General features: G+C 42.6%; 1 protein-coding gene across 3 annotated transcripts in view; it reads left to right on the forward strand.

Moving 5' to 3' along the window:
* The window catches only part of srgap2 (SLIT-ROBO Rho GTPase activating protein 2), a 51,933-nt gene that overhangs the window by 1,767 nt on the left and 36,404 nt on the right, over positions 1-13,762 (forward strand). The window lies entirely within an intron of this gene.

Genomic DNA, 13,762 nt, shown 5'->3' on the forward strand with positions numbered 1-13,762 from the left:
GAGTGTGTGTTGGTGGTGTAGACTACCCAGAGGGCTGGGGTTTCGACATGGAACAAGGCAGGGCGTTTTCTCTCCCTCTCTGTCTCCTGCATGTCTGTGCTGCTGGTGTGCGCTGCCGTCCGCTCATGCTGCAAATGTGTGTTCCCGTGTATGTGTGTGTGTGTGTGTGTGTGCGGTCATAATGCAGATTGCAATTAAATGATCAATTTGTGCCAACGGCTTGTTCATTGATCACAGTTTATTGGTGTCGCCCCTGCCGATGATCAAGGACACAAGAGAGCAGCAGGGGTTGGGGAGCAGACTGTAGTCGTTAGAGAGGGGCGTTCAGTTAACTGTTTATTGGCTGATTGGTGTGTGTGTGTGTGTGGATGCTTATGTCATCAGACAGCACATCGTACTCAGCTGGGCACTGTCAATCAGAGTGACAGTGAGTACTCATCAGATCTATAGGCACTGTGGTTTGTGGGCTTAGTTAGGACAGCAAAAAAGCACAGAGGTGGCAGGAAGGGGAAGGACAGGACAGGATATTGCCCTCCTCATGAACAGCTTGTTTCCACTGCTGCTGCAGTGCCAGATCACCAGATAAGATGGGCCGCTATACCATCCTCATCCTCTCTCACTTCTCATGTCTATTTAGGAACAGGACGCTCACCTTCTTCCCCAGCCTTACCACCCAAGGAGCCGCTGCCATCTGCAGTGACTTTGTTAGAGAGAGGAATTAAGATAAAACCAACATGATTTGCCATAGCAAGGCGTTGGACCATTGCAAGCCTCCAGAACGGTTGGAATGACCCATCACAAGTGTCTGCTTTCTACGGGAATGGTTAACACCATCCTTCCAAAAGACATTCTCTCATTTTGACCCGTGATGATGATGATAGTGGAGAGCACTGACCAACATGCCATTCCAAAATCTCCCATAGGTGTTCATTTGGGTTAGGATCTGTTGACTGCGTTGACCCCAGCATATGATTCACATCACTTCCATACCCATGAAACCATTTAATGTCCCCCTCCCGCTACCGTCTGGATGGAGGCATCTGCATACATGATGTTTCCAGGTCTTATATTCATCTGTCTTATATTCATAGTCACTCATCTGCATAATACACTTTAGAGGTTTGGCATGGGGTTGATGTGGTCTCATATTCTAACAGGTACTACATGTCAGTCTGGCTCTGCTCACTGTTTACCACTTCTTTTTAACAGCTTCTTCTTGTTTACCTGCTTATCTGTAAACTCCTTTTAGCTGTCACCACAGTGACATTAGCGCTGTTGTCTCAATGTCCCAGTAGGCTTCTGTTTACCGCTTATGCTTGGCAGCCAGTGTAAAGGCTTTCTGTCCATGCTGCATTGTGAGGCCTGTCTACCATGTTTGTCAGACTGTGGACTTAATGTTTGTCCATCGACCCCTTGCATCGATTCCTCCTGTCAGTTACTTCAGTGCTCCCTGGTGAACAGCTGTGTTGTGCTATCGCTCCTTTCCTCACTCTGTCCGTCCATGGTTGTCTTCGTACTATCTTCCATATCTGGAATGAACAGATGAAAGGGTGAAACATGTGCATCCACATAACTTTTTGAGGTGTGTGTGTGTGTGTTTTTCCATCTGCATGGAGGTGTTTCCAGATGTTGTTTCTTCTGTGACATTCCCAGCAGTCTTGCCTGCCCTGGGAGACGCAGACAGTCTGTCATTACCCTGCACGTTGCTGTTAGAGATTCTCTAATAGAGGGTATAAAGCAGCAATACATGAGGCAGCTATACATGTCATGTCTGTCTCTCTGTATTTCATAATATATGTCTGTCTTGCTTCCCAAACCTTCAGTAGGTCTGCTTAATTCCTGCTGTCTTTAATCAGACAGCGGGAATAGTCTTTACATGCTGCAGCTATACACTGCAGCAACACAGGGGAAATGAATGCAAATCCTCTTATGGCTCACATTCATAGAACTCTGCAGCATGAGGGGAAGACACATGATGTACACACTAATACACATTTAAACAGACTGTAATTAACTCAAACACAAAGGTTGGTTGTATTAGGCTTTACGCATTTCTCCTGATGATTCTCAAAACTCGCAGCTACATTAATGTGTGTAATCTTTTTTGTTTGGCTACCATCATAACAATGGCACCACATTAACATATTCTCCTGTATCACCATTAAATTCTGCTGAAGCAATATTGCACTACTTTTAAAATGGTGTTAAATTTTGTATTCTTGCTCCACACATTTAGGGATTCAGATGAGATTCCTGAGATATTTTGGCCTGGTAGGAACTCTCCTGTTCCTTGTTGTTTGATGTTTTAAAATTTGAACATATGCTGCTATTTAACGTTGATCTCATGATGCGTCTGTTATCTTGTCTACTCTCTGTATCTTTCTTGTAGTGAAAAACTGCAAAGTAAATGTCAAGCAATTACTCAATTCCTTGTGTCAGGATGTTATTGGACACTGTCACATTACCTGTTAACATGGCAGCTGAATAATATTGCTTTTATAAATACACTCACACACACATACAGAAAGAGTACAGTACTCACTAATCCTTGAATACCACCATCCGTTTCTCAGTCTGTGTTATTTCTCACAGGCAGAGTACTGATACTCTAATATGGGATTTTGGCTGATGCAAGGAATGTTCCTACTCCGTGTGTGTGTGTGTGTGTGTGTGTGTGTGTGTGTGTGTGTGTGTGTGTGTGTGTGACACAAAGTGACTGAAAAATGAAAGTGTAAAAATGAAATATTGGAAAAAAAGGAAGAGAGCAAAGAATCCAGAAAGAAAAGAGAGAGATACTAAAAGACTGAAAGGAAAAGTGTGTGTGTGTGGGGCACAATATAAAAAGGGTAGGAATGTTCAAACACAGATGTAAATGGTTATACACGGCGCTGAAGTGGAGTTAAGGAATGAGCTTATCACCTAACATTTGTAGTTCACAGAGCACTTATTTGGAATTGAATCCAGAAAGCTACTTTGCTTTTTGGAAAGACTTCGAGTTTTGTCACAATTACTGTCTCCATACAACATGTGTAGCCTTTTTATTCAGCCAATGCACATCGAGCAACTATCAACATCTCTCGTTTACCAATCAGCAAGCTCGCCATACAGTCTAAATGGAAGGTTTTAACTCTGGCAATGGGAAACATTTTACTGGAAAACTCTGCAGTGCTGAGTCTTAAAAAACATCTGACACATGTTTCATTTTTCAAGTTCATTTTGGCTCAGTGCTTCAGCATCTGTCAGTGTTTTATCCATCTGGGAACATTAATAAGTGGCTGCCTTTGCAGAAAACTACCACTGTTGCCACTGATAAAACGTATTGATTATGGTGTTTTTGTGGTCTGTCAGAGAAATACATAGAGATTTATGACCATTCAATCTGATAGTGTGCTGAATAACTTTTATTGATTTTTATGCTCAACACACACAGGCATGCACTCACAAAGAGGCACGCACAAGCAGTATTTCCAAACGGATGTTTGGAGGCGATTATAATTTTCCAGACTGGCTAATAAACTCATTCAGCTCTGCCGATATGATGTCGATCAGTCTCCCTAAAGAGGGATGTGTGCCTTTGGCAATAAACTAAAACTGTGTGTGCCTACATGTTCATTACTAAGCTGTGCGTTTACAAGGCAGACAGAGAAACATGATTTAGGACAAATGTCTGCTTTCACTAGCACACAATAGATAAGGTGGTGATACAGCAGTAGGTTTGTCTGCAAGCAGGCATGTGGGTCTGTGTGTGTAATATGTGAAGCCATCAGCCAGAGCTGAATATTTCTGTTAGTTAGTGTGTTGTGGTTGATTGATGTATATTTGATCAAGAGGGGCAGGGGCGCTGCAGAGGGGTCCTCAGACAAAAATGGCAGAGGTTCTGTTTTTCATTTAACATTTAACAGCTTTTAACAGTTATATCAACTACTGCAGGGAGAGCAGGAGACTGAAAGAATAGAGAAGAGATCAAACTGAGAGAAGGTGGATACAGCAGGATTGTTATTGTAACACGGACCCCTTTTTTCTGTGGTTGACTTCACAGCAGCAAACATCAGCCATGTGGTTGGAAGGATGTGGGAAGACATCTTTAAGCTAATCAATCTTTGTGTGTGTGTGTGAGTGTGATCTTTTTAACAAGTCCTTGTCAATTAGAGCTGGACTGTATTGACTGAGTCCAGTGGTGCAATTACCAACCACAAGTCAATCCCACAACTTTGAATGACATTATTTACTCACCAGGCACTGTACAAGTGGGTGGATGTCTGTCAGTGTGTGGAGAATTGGGGTGGGGGGCAGATCAGTGTCAGTATGTGTTTATATTGGGTGCTGAATTAAAATTGCTGACGGAGCTTTAAATAATCAGTCAGGAAGGATGTTAGTGTGAAGCTGAGGTTCAGGAGTCAGGCTGGAACACACACAGATCGTACAGGGAGTGTGTGATGCTTCCTGTTTAGGCCCACGGCTTTGTGTCTAGGCAAAGGAATCAACTGCGTTTCACATAACACACACACACACACACACACACACACACACATACAGTGCGAGTGTGCTCTGGGTGTTATGATTTTCAGCTCTGCAGTCAACACACTTGCCTGTTAGAATAGAGAGCATCTGTGAGATAAAGTTAGTGATTTTAAGTGAATGAATATCTTCTATTCTCTTATAAAATCACATCAAAATAGAACAGTGTGTCCCAAACCAGGTGTCCCACTGTCTTTTCGGCTTGTGTGTGTACCCAGTTGCATTAGTTGTGTGCTGCGTCAGCAACAGACCCGGTGTGGCTGAAAATCTACCTATCTACCTATCTACCTATCTACCTATCTATCTATCTACCTATCTACCTACCTACCTATCTACCTATCTATCTATCTACCTATCTATCTACCTTTCTACCTTTCTACCTATCTACCTATCTACCTACCTACCTATCTACCTATCTATCTATCTACCTATCTATCTACCTTTCTACCTATCTACCTACCTACCTATCTACCTATCTACCTTTCTACCTACCTATCTACCTACCTACCTATCTACCTATCTACCTTTCTACCTACCTATCTACCTACCTACCTTTCTACCTACCTATCTACCTACCTACCTTTCTACCTATCTATCTATCTACCTATCTATCTACCTTTCTACCTATCTACCTACCTACCTATCTACCTATCTACCTTTCTACCTACCTATCTACCTACCTACCTATCTACCTATCTACCTTTCTACCTACCTATCTACCTACCTACCTTTCTACCTACCTATCTACCTACCTACCTTTCTACCTATCCCTATCTACCTATCTACCTGCTTCCTCATTCTTCAGTATTCGATATGATAATTGACTCTGGTGGTGATAGGGCACCTGAGAGAAAACACACACAGCACTGAATTTACTAACGCCATAAGTGCTGAGTTGGCCTCCTGTAGTGTGGGTGCTTACGAATTTAAGTGTGTTATTGCGATTTGGATTTAGACGTCTAATCCAGCCGTGCCGTCTCTCCCACAGTCTGTATACGGTTGATAGATGAGAGCTAAAAAGAAGAATGTCGGCTATGATAACTGTAGCTTCTACCACCATAACATATGAATGAACCAGTGCAGGCATACATCAACACCCACCCATCAACAGACATATCAGACGCTACATATAATTGCCTGATTAATGCTAATGACAGAGAGATGAAGGAATAGATTGATAGGGGTGGAGAGTGAATGAAAAAGGGAAATAAACATGTGGAGAAAAAAAAGCAGCTGGTCGAGCCAAGTGGGTAAGGTCAGAGTTCAGCTGCAAGATGACTGTTGCTTATTGGTGCCAGATGTTCCAGATGCTCTGATTGGGCAACAGATGTTCTCTCTGCCTTGGTTGGCTAATCTTAACACTCTGGCTGCCACCCCTCTATGAGGCCTTCAGCACAGAGGCATGTTGGGATTGGATAAAATCTCCCCTCCCTCCTTTCAGGTGTTCTTCCTTTGATGTAGAATTGTGTGTGTGTATGTTTGTGTGTGAATTTGATTTCTATGCCCAGTCAAAGGGTTTCCTCTTGTGCTGACATTTTGAAACACAATGAATTACACACACATACATACAGTCACACAAAGTCTATTTCTTTCTTTTCTTTTCTTTCTTTCTCACACACACTCACAAACCTTTGAGCCTGGCAGACTTTGTAGTTACCTTCTCTGGGCTTTTTTTGCATAATGTCAACTGTAAAATTCCACCCAGACAGTTGGTTTCTGTGGGATGATGAAGTTGAGAAGTGTTGTGGTGGGGAGGAGGTTATTGCTCACTCATTGTGTGTGTGTGTGTGTGTCAGAGTAGGAGTGGGCGAAATGCATAAAGTTTATTACAATATGACTACTATTACAATATGATACAGCATTTTAAAGATGGGATGAGTCATTCAAACACAGTTATTTAATACCTTGATGCAAAAATCCTGTTAATTCAATCTGTTTTTAGCTTCTTAAACTGTCCTGCAGGTTGCTTTAGGTGAGCGGCAGGGACTACATGGATGCTCAAGTCTGTTTTGGATTGCTCTTTGCAAAGTGAGGGACATACTCGATAATGTCAGCTCACACATGGTTAAAACAACAAAGACAGTATTGCACACCCCACCTCACACTGCCCAACTTAAAGGAATCTGAATAGCCCTTCCCTCACCTTTCCCTTCCAGGGGTGCAGGAGAGCCTATGGTGGTTGTGAAATTTGCAAAATACATGAAAGTCCCTCTCTATATCGTAGGCTCTGTGGAGACCTGCTCACTATGTAGATATAAAGTAACGAAAACACTTAATTCTTATTTTTAGATAATTATACACTGATTAAAACATACTTATGAGTACTATATTCCATTTCTGCCAAATCCTTCCTGCTAGATGCCACTAAATTCTACACATTGCACCTTTTTAACGTGTGTGTGTGACCTGAGCCTACAGTTAATAGAGAGGTCTTGACCCCTGTTAGGGTGCCTCATTCAAATTTCGCTTTCTTTATCTGACACACACACACGGCAACAGCAGAGCAACCGGTCAGAGTGAGCAAGAATGTAAAAAGCAGAACCGTGCTCTGCCCCCCCACCCCTCACACACACACTCTGTCAATCTACTTCTCCCTCTCCCTCTTTTTCAATCTCTCTTTTTCTCCCAGCCTACACCCGATGAACAATCAGACCATTGTGAAAAGAACCACTGGTCCTCTGTTTTTCTCACTCCTTTCTCCCCTTCTCTTTTCTGTCACTTTTTTTCTCTCTCCTTCCTCTCTCTCAAGATGTCTGTTGTGATGAAATATGACACACACACTGCCTCCTACAGCAGTTTTAACCAATAATCATCATGACTTTATGATTTTGGCATGTGTGAAACGTATATATATTGTGCTTGCATTCAGGAGGTTCTACACCGGACACTGACTCATAACCAGCTGAGAGAGGATGTTTGTGTGTCTGTGTGTGATGATGGGAACATGCTTAAGAACAGAGGTATCTATATAAAGCCGAGTAGGGCAACGACAAATCCCACTCATATCCTCTGTAAAACAATCAATAGAGCAGACATCCAGCTGTAAATAAATAGGAGAGAGGCAGAGCGAGGGGGAAAGAGAGAGAAAACACAACAGTAGAAAGGTTGGACAGTGCTCCCGGGGGACACCAGAGGAAACAGGTTGTGTTTGAACAGCCTTCATACGTGGCCAGAGAGCAGGAGCAGAAAAAGCAAAGTAGCCTGACCAAGGAGGGAAAAGAAAGGAAAGGGGGGGGGACAGAAAGAGGAAAGGAAAAAGAGAAAAGAGGAGGAGGGATTTGGGATTTGGGAAACATGCAAGAGGAGGCCTAAATAGAGAGAATTTTTCAGAAGTATAAAGGAGGGAAGAAACCCTGCTATTACTATACTTTACAATCCATCTGCTCAATTCAGTGTGTACAGTATGCACTTGTATTAGCCTTTTTTCACTCCCTAGCTCTGTCTCTTTCTCTCCTTCCCCCTCCATCAGCAGCTTCCCTCAGCACGTAGGCAGAGTTGGTTGCTAGGGTTACTGAATTGCCCCCATTTTTCTGGGTTTGTGAGGAGCAGAGGGAAAATGAGAGAGAATAATGTAGATTTGTCTCCCATGTCTAGCTAATCAGGTTACCGCTATACACACAAGCACACACTTCCATTCAATTTTGAACCTGAAGACCTCGGCTCTTTTCAGGTTTTTCTTTTTTGGCTTTTTGGCTTTCTTTGTGCTTTGCATTCCTGTTCTCAGTATTTGCTCTCCTCCACCTCTTTTATTCCTCCCTTTTTCATCACTTTCTTTCTCCATGGTGTCACTGCTGTTTCCTCATCTCCCTCAGGATGTGGGGTTGGTGTGCTGAGATGAAGGGAAGAGCGGTTTGATTAAAGGACATTTTGAACTGTCACTGTTGTTTCCTGAAAATAATTTGGGTCATGTCATTTAATGCTTGATATTTATGAAAGCCTGAGGTTGGTAAACATAAATATCAAACACTGTTAACGAGTAGCAACCAATTGCTAAGAGGATGGGTGGGTTGTGCTTGCATCAAAGTGTGAATTTCAGTATTGTGACAACTTTATATGTGTGTGTGTGTGTGTGTGTATGTGTGTTGAAAATGAGCAATCACTGCATCCTGGCACTCACCATTCGGGTTCACACCTCTGCTAATGCTGTTTTAATGAAGCCATTCATCAACTCTTCTCAGCTGAATCTGCAGTATACACACACACACACACACACCGGTCTTGCTTTCTCTCCTCTTTTCTTCTGCATAAATGTGTGTGAGGAGGACACAGTGTTCTTCCCCCTGGTTGCTATGTGGATGCACCAGTTCTATTTTAGTTGTTCCCAGCATCAAAGCTGCTCTGGTGGAGATTTTCTCCCATATTCTCCCTGTGCTTGTTGCCGCACATATGCTGGCTCAGAAAGGCTTGAGTCCCAGCTTTGCTTAAAACCTTACTTCAAATGTGAGAATGCTTTAGTTTTCTTTTCCGCAGTCACTGCACACACCCACACACACACACACTTTTTTTGTATGATAGGATGATAAAAACAGCACACACTCTCAGCGTCCTCTGATTCTAGATTCTAAAAAAAGCAGGAAGAATCATCCATTTTTTTCTGTACTTAATTTCACACATAAACCACATGCACAGCTTCTAAATACAACTACACACTCATCACTTGAACAGCATGTGGGATGCGTGGGTGATGTTTGGGTGTGTGTACTGCTAGCACATTGACCTCAGCTGCAGGTTATATTTAGGTCACTGCTGGTTATGCAGCAACCGGAAGTCAATGTGGAGATCCAACTTCCTCCTATCGTCTTCCTTTTCACTCATCCATGTGGGAGAACTTGTAATGGGAGGCCCTGCTGTGTACAAACAATGAAACAAGGCTGCACATGTATAGACACATGCAGTACAAACATAAGAAAAAAGGCTAAATGTCATCATACCTGACACAGTGATGGTGGTTAAACATTTATCGTGGCTGATCTAAACAGGTTCAGGGGCTCTCTTATTGGTTTCCCTGTCCACTGAAGATGAATATGACACTGTCTAGCTTTGACAAATAAGTAAATGAAACAATGGTGGAAAGGAGCAAGGAGTTGACACAAACAGAAAGACAGATAGAGTGCAGGAGTTTGTGGAGAGAACTGAAACTGAAATGTAACCTTATTGGTTAGTTATATAATCTAAATGTACTTAATGATTGTAAGGAACCTGTCATTTGAGTTTCTGAGAATTTGACTATTGTCAGCAGTTTCATCTGAATGTGGTCAAATGTGGGTTAAACAAGAGTTTAGAGGATGTTGCTCATGTACACACTCGTCTTCAGTCTCATATCTGTACATGTTGGAGGGTGTGGTTGTATGAGCATGCTGGTTTTCTTGTCTTTTTGAACGCAGTTATGTATTCCTGTGTGTTGGATTGACGTGTCAGTGCTGGTGCCATGTCTAGTGATTAAGAGCCTGGCCTAAAAATGTGGTTTACCTGCAGCAGACATTGTGCTGGAGCTGTTCAGAGGCAACAGCACATACCTGAGGCCTGATATTTATCTCCCTGGTTTGCAGGCGCTTGTTAACCTACTCTTTCTCTTTATTCTGCTTCTCACTGAGTGTGGCCAGGGGGAAACAGTGTGTGTTTGTGAAGAACATGCTGATATGTGCTCCTCACTCATGTATTTTTAAGTGTGTCCTGAGGCGGTGGAATATGTGCATTCGAAGTATGTCTCTGATACTGTCATGTACAGCAACAACAGATAGCGTTTACATTTTTGCCCATGATGCTGCCTGATACATTTCATCCAACCATCCGCGTGACAACTGGGAAACTGTAGTCAGCTGATACTGAAGTTCACCTGTATGGTCTCATGTTAGTCAGTGCAAACAGCCCTGCCATAAATCATATCTTTATGAGACTTCAGTTTTTGTTGACTATGTGTTAATGATCTGTTCATTCAATATTGAGTCAAAAGCCACTTCAGTGTACATATACCTGGCACTGTGATATCCGTGTGTCGGAACCACTGTATATACAAGGTAGTGTTTTTACAATCCAAACTGTCTATTTCAACATTTACAGCATATGAAGTATTTTGTGTATGGACAAAATCATATTTTAATTAAGTCCTTCTTTCCTTGTTATTGTTTTGACGAGGTGTGTACAATCACCATTTCCATAGATTGCAATATTTCAAATTCTGAGAGGTCGGCTCACAAGCTGCAATGACGTTAGTTATGTGTGCCAATATCAGAGTCGGATGGTGTTAGCGAGAATCCCACAATATAGGAGCGTTTAGAGGTTTTGTGGTGTGAGTACACATAATAGAACTGACATTATTAGAGCCAAAACAGTCATGGTAAAAGTATTTTAATCGAGTAAGACAGCAAAGCAGAGTTTACAAGGCGCCTAATGAATTACAACTCAGCGGTATTTCATTATGAATGACAACAAAATGAAGGAATGTGTGCAAGGACAGTACAACCCACACTTATATTTTCACATATACACAATATAACAATGGACTGAGTTGAGGTTTAAAATTAGTTAAGCTCTGCAATTTTTCATGGAGACACCATCATATGTTGTAATCATTAAAGGAGCATTGTCAGTTGGTCCATTTTGACATGGCGACACCTATGAGACTATCATATTGCTCTACTCAGGCCTGTTATTGAAAGGGAAATCTTTTCTGTCAGTGTCCCTCTTCCTGTGCTCTGGCTAGGCCCACAGTAGAGAGTATAGACCATGTGCTGGCCAGCGCTGTGGGATACCCCTCTCAGATTACGGCCTTTGCCTCTCCCCTCACCCTCCCACTATAGCCTCCCTCCCCCTTCACATTCCGACTCAGTCCATGTGCTTCAAACAGAGTGGAAATGGGAACATCCCTCCCCTTATACATGCACACACACATACTCATTCCTGTTGTGTAGTGGCCCATGCAGGACAGGGGGTGGTGTGGAGGTGAAGAGTGCTTTCCATATAGATAATACACAGTATGCTACACTCTGTCATTTTGTTAGAAAGTAGACATCTGTAGACTTGTGCTGAGCTGTAGGTTGGGTTAGACCAAATGGTTTTCTAGGAAGAAACGCAGAGAGGAGCACTAAGTATGGGGGTGATGAAGAAGAAAAGGGGGATGCCCTTTAACACAAAGAACTTCAGCATCAATCATCTCATCACATTGATGGCATAGTTGCTTGACACAAGCATGTTCTGGTGCCCCCATCACTCTTTTTTTCTCCCCCAAATCTTTCCCCTCCCACTGCCTTTCTCTCTGTGATTTCTTTCTCTCTGAGGGCAGTGTTGCGTGTTAAAGGTTGCTGTCTATGACACATATGCACATACACACAAGCATTCCCTGTGTGTAAAGGTTGCAGTGGGAGGCAACAGGCTAAGTGGCTGAGTGTGAGTGGGGCTCTTGTCATGCGCTGGTGGTATTCCCTCTGAGGAATGTGGAGGAGAGACTTTCCCAGTCTGGAGTGGTGGATTCCCACTGCTGGATCTCAGCTTTTGTAAATCACTGTGGGTGTCTTTGTTTTCACATATTCATTTTACTATCAGTTGAACATAACTTCTGAAAATGTCCTATCAGTTTAAACTTCCACATTTGTCCTCGCCAATATCAAGATGTTGTGACAAATCTGTTTTGAAAATCCATGATATTGATCGACTCCTTGAACAGCAATGAAGATGAAGGTTCATGTCCTGGTTGAGTGGGTGACCCATAAGGTTACTGGTGGTTTCAGGAAGTTCATCCTCAGAAATCCAATGGAGAAGAACAACTTGTGTATCTGTTTACAGTGCTGCAAAACTAACAAGTGAGCTTTATATTGTCATAATACGGAAGACTAAAAATGTTTTTACACTTCAATTTTTGTTTAAAATTTTAAAAAATGAGATATAATGTGTTAATCAGTGAGTTTTAGAAGTGCTGGTAGGTGGGTTTTATAAACAAGGCTATAGCTGTTTCCCCCTGGTACCGGATTATAAAATTAATTCTTTTTATGGAGCCATCGTGTGTGGTTTGAATTTCAGCATCCAACATGTCAATGCTGTAGTTAATGGGCAAAGAAAAAAACAACAAAAAAAAAACACCACACTGAATTCCATTAAAGAGACAGAAAAACAAAGTTACCGTAATGTTTTTTGCACGGCAGCCCTTTAATGCAGCTATTGTATCTCTGCACAACACGCTGATACTTAATGCCCATTGTTTTCAGTGTCTTTGTTGCCCTGTAATGGCCAGGAAGGCTTACAGTATGTGTGAGTCAGGTCCCTGGCTGTATCCCTCTCCATTGTGTCCCACTCCTGCTGCGGATGACAATGACAGCCACTGTCCTCTGAGTGAAATACATCGCTGTCATAGCTTACATTCTACATGGTCCATACACATACGGCACAGCTGGCCTCAGCACCGCTTCTACTGTACGCTACAGAGGCCATTTTGAATTCATGAATTATTTTGTTGTCTTTGGTATAAGAGGGAGAATGTGTCTGATTTCTTGTTGGGAGAGGAGGGAGAGAGAGTGTCTGTATGTGTGTGTGTGTGAGCATAGAAAAAAAAGAGGGAGCTCTCTTATTTAGTGAGTGAGAGAGGATTGTATTGCTGATGTCTGGGAGCTTGAGAGTCAGAACAGCAGGACTCTCTTAGATCAAACGGGCTTCTTCTGCGGATAAGAAAGAGAGCCAGCCAGGGAGAGAGAAAAACACAGGCAGGGAAGGGATAAAGAAAAGCAAGAAGAGAGCTCTTTGTAGTCTTTCAAATTGTCAAACAATAAACGGCACTAATGATCACTTTGCTTGTCTCCTTTAGCTCGTTTCTGTCTCTTGATCATCTGCGTGCGTGAGACGGCTGAGACAAGTTTTTCGGACAGGTGTGCGCCACATGTCTCCCTCTGGTCTGCTATGACCTTAGACCTTTTCTGCTCCCTGCGAGCCACAGACACTGTCTGGGGACCTGCTGACGTCTCTCAAACCTGCTGTCAAGAGGGACGATCGATGTAGATCTATTTTCCACACGGCCTGACAGTTCTGTGTATGTGTGAACGCGTGTTTATGATCCAGACATTACGCTCCGTGTGAAAGTGCTCCCTTTTTCTCGCCCTTCAACTCTGAGGCAGCATCAATAATTCAGCAACACCTTGCAGAACACAGTGCTACACACAGCACTGCTTTTTCTCCCTTCCTCTCCTGCTAGATCCTTCTCAGTATTTATCTGTCTCCCGTTAGATGGTTTTTTTATGCCCCCATTTTGTTTCTCTTC

Source organism: Scomber japonicus, chromosome 3 (assembly GCF_027409825.1).
Source record: "Scomber japonicus isolate fScoJap1 chromosome 3, fScoJap1.pri, whole genome shotgun sequence".
NCBI lineage: Eukaryota > Metazoa > Chordata > Actinopteri > Scombriformes > Scombridae > Scomber > Scomber japonicus.